At 43.4% G+C, this 3547-nt stretch overlaps 1 long non-coding RNA gene across 1 annotated transcript; it reads right to left on the bottom strand.

Annotated features, from left to right (window-relative positions):
* Positions 1 to 714: 714 nt before the first annotated feature.
* On the bottom strand, positions 715 to 3154 carry LOC103626717 (uncharacterized). The gene is made up of 3 exons (NR_169163.1): positions 2936 to 3154; positions 1895 to 1955; positions 715 to 938 (listed from the first exon to the last, which is right to left on the bottom strand). It is a non-coding gene; the product is annotated as an uncharacterized lncRNA (long non-coding RNA).
* Positions 3155 to 3547: the final 393 nt, after the last annotated feature.

The following is a 3547-nucleotide window of genomic DNA, read 5'->3' on the forward strand; positions in this document are numbered from 1 at the left end:
CTCTTGCCTTTCCTAGCGCATCTCTTGACGTTCCTGCCGCATCTGAGTTTGCATATCCGTTAAAGTATTTGCCATCTATTCCAGCATCTGCATCTGAGCTGCAACCACTAGATCTGTCCTAGCCGGTGGAGGATTCGAAGGGTCTATTTCTGCTTGCTGTTGTCTAATAATCCTCCCTTCCTGGTATTGACCATCTGGTTAGAAACACATGGTAAGAAAGAATTGTAGGCAAGAAGAGTAATTACGAGGCAGAATCGTTTGGATGTTTTATTAGCTAAGTAGATTAGTGTGTCACTTACTAAGGCTAATACATTACCTTATGGTGGTACATGCTAGAATGCCCTGCTATACTATTTCAATCAATCAAAGAAGCAAATCAGGCATCTATCATCAGAACAATCATCCAAACACTTTAGATAGAGAAAATAATTTTAATTTTTTGTCTTAGGTCTCCTATCTTTTTAGAGGGTTATAAATGTAGGATTCCAAAGTGTGAAATCATCCTTGTCTTAGAATAGAAAATGTAAGAATAGTCAGAGTAGAACAACAAAAGGTGAGACAAGATCAAGATAAGTATACACAGAATCAGAGTAAGGTAAGTATGTAAGGGTTTTGTCCAGTTCTATCTAGGTTTCATCCTACAGTCAACATTTCCTCATATACCACTCTTGTCACACCTGGATTTAAGGGATAAAGTCGGGTGCGTCTCATATGTGCGCCAAAAAAAGAACATCACATATAATGACAAAGTGTATAGAGATGATTGTCACAATATCATAAATGTCATTATTACATAGCGGAAGTCTTATAAAAATAAATGATAATAATAAAGCGAACTAAGTATTATTCTTTAGCGCCACAAAGCTGACTAGGAGACGCCACCTAGATCAACTCGTACTCCTTATTGTATGGCTCCTCCTGGACCACCTTTTCTTCTCCTGTGGGGGGGGGGGTTACATATCGCAAGGATGAGCTCACAAAAGATCATAGCTCAACAAGTTGTGGGGAATAATGTGCATGAACTTACCAAAGGTGGGAGTTCATGTGAAGTGTAAGGCTAATCAACAAGTAAGGGTTAAAGCTGATAATTGCTTTTAACAGGTTGGTCAAGTTTTATTAGTAGTTACTAAATGTAAGTAGATTCTAAACCAGAGTAATAGTAGATCAAAATTTATAATAAATCCCAATACGATGGAAATGACAAATTGAATTTAATTTCATAAATTAATCATGCAAGAGTCTTGAGCTGCTCATGACCGCGAGCATGACTAGTATACCACTTTTACACTCTACAGAGGTTGTACCCTGTACCCACAAGTCATGTATCCCGTCCAGCCAAGGTTAGCTAAACCCTTAGACACTGCCGAGGTGAATGACTAGGGATCCACTACGAGGCATTTACAAAGTTCCACTAGCTTAAGAAAACCCGCTACAGTTTCTAGAAAAACAATGCAGGAATCCCCCGTCTGACTGCCATCGCAGCAAAATCAACCCGAGAACCTCCCTATACGCCTACTCCCCTACTGCCCTTTCCCCTTTCGCGTAAGGTAGTCCTCCACTAGCTTTCCTAGTTAGTCAACCAAGGGCGTCCCATTCCACCCTTGTGGTGGCACATGTTTCTCAAGTTAAGCTCGATGTTCCAATTAACATAGTTGCCTTATCATGAACAAAAATAGAACAATAATAAAGAATGATCATGTGTAATAGTTATCTCAACACCCAAAACCATATATAGCAATAGCAAAAACTACCCAAAAGTTCATGGGTAAACAAGGTGAAAAGATAACCAGACTAGGGTGGCCTATTGGGTCCCATCAAAATTAAGCCTATGCATGATAAAATGATTATAAAGAACATTATTGGGTAAATAAAAGTGATCAAGAGCACAACTTGCCTTCAATGAGCTCCTGCTCAGCAAACCTGCTAAACACCTAGATCCTTGGTCACTGGCTCGTCTACTCGCCATAATACAAACAAACATGGTACAAGGGAGAAATTAACATCACACCAAACATGAATACAAAATAAATAATAGTAATCTACGCATCATAACGAGATCATAGGAACAAGAATCTCTAAATTCAGAGTTATGGATTTTATGTTATGATTTTCCAAAGTATTTATGTGTTTGGTACAAAATTATCAAAGTGATTAATTTTAATATGGCTTTCATGCTAGAACAGTTTTAATAAGTGATAAACAATATTAACACAAAATTATAGGAACTAGAATGGATTTGAAAGGAGCTAAAATGAATTTCCTAGGATTTAAACAAGTTTCTGCAATTAATTTTGTAGAAAAAAAATCATTTTCTAAATAAATTTCTCTATTTTATTAATTGTATGAACTGCGCACAACATTACCGAGAACTGCAGGGGGTGCACGGTAAAATCCTGGACCTCTCCGTAACGATCTTAATACGGTCTTGAACCGCGGGTTCATTTCTATATAGTTTAGGGGCTCATGCAAAAAAGTGCACGGCCAAAACGGTATCAACAGATCTCGACCGTCCGATCGGGAATCAAGGGCTCAGATTAGAATCTGGCCACCACAATCCGGTACGCAACAAGTGCCGTTCGATCTCTATACGACGCTCCAGATTCAATTATGCCAAGATCAACCCTCACCCGATCGATTCGATCGGATGGCGCACGTTACTCCGGCTGAAACGGTATCAGCCATCAAATCCAGACCGTAGATCATGAGATCTACGGATCCGACCTCGCCTACCCGTATCTGATCTAAGCCGCACGTTGCCAGATCTACGATGCTGGTATCTCTCCCTGACCCGACTCTCTTGCGCGCGGCGGTGACCGGTGAAGGCTCCGCACGGCGGCGAGCCGCCAGCAAACTACCCAACTGGTTGGCTCGAGGTACGCCCAACTTCAAATCCGGTGAAAAAGGAAGCGCGAGGTGAAACTATCCAGGGGCTTACCGACGACCGAGGAGATGGTGGGTGAGCCGGCACGACCCGCAGTGGCCGGACACGGAGATCCCACGACGGCGGCGAGTTCCCGACCAGCCGAGCACCCACCATACACGGCAACACCTCGCGCGAGACCCTTCAACGCGACCAAAGCTCCTGAATTCGCCCCCGAGACTTGAGACGTGGCGATATCTCCACCCAGCTACTCTCTCCGGACTTGCTGTCAATGGCTATTTCTGGTGGCGGCGCTTTCCTTTTTCTTGTGGCGGCAGAAGGAGGAGAGGGCAAAGGAGAAAGCAAGAGGGTCCTTAGCCCGCTTTTGAAGCAAAGGTGAGGTGCAGTCGTGGTTAGCGGAGGTGTCGCGTGCTCAACCACCCGCCCGAGATGCGTGGCGAGGAAGAGAAACAGGAAAAACGTGGGTCCCATGCGGCAGCGAGAAACAGAGGGAGAAGAGACCGCAGCCTACAGGTGGGGTCGGCAACACGCGACGAACTCATCTAGGGTTTGTTCGGTTATTTTCAATCCATATGGATCGGATGAGATTGATACGGATTAAAGGGTATTTTAAATTGCTAGGGATTGAAACCCCCTCAATCCCCCTCAATCCATATGGATTGGGGG

Source organism: Zea mays, chromosome 5 (genome assembly GCF_902167145.1).
Source record: "Zea mays cultivar B73 chromosome 5, Zm-B73-REFERENCE-NAM-5.0, whole genome shotgun sequence".
NCBI lineage: Eukaryota > Viridiplantae > Streptophyta > Magnoliopsida > Poales > Poaceae > Zea > Zea mays.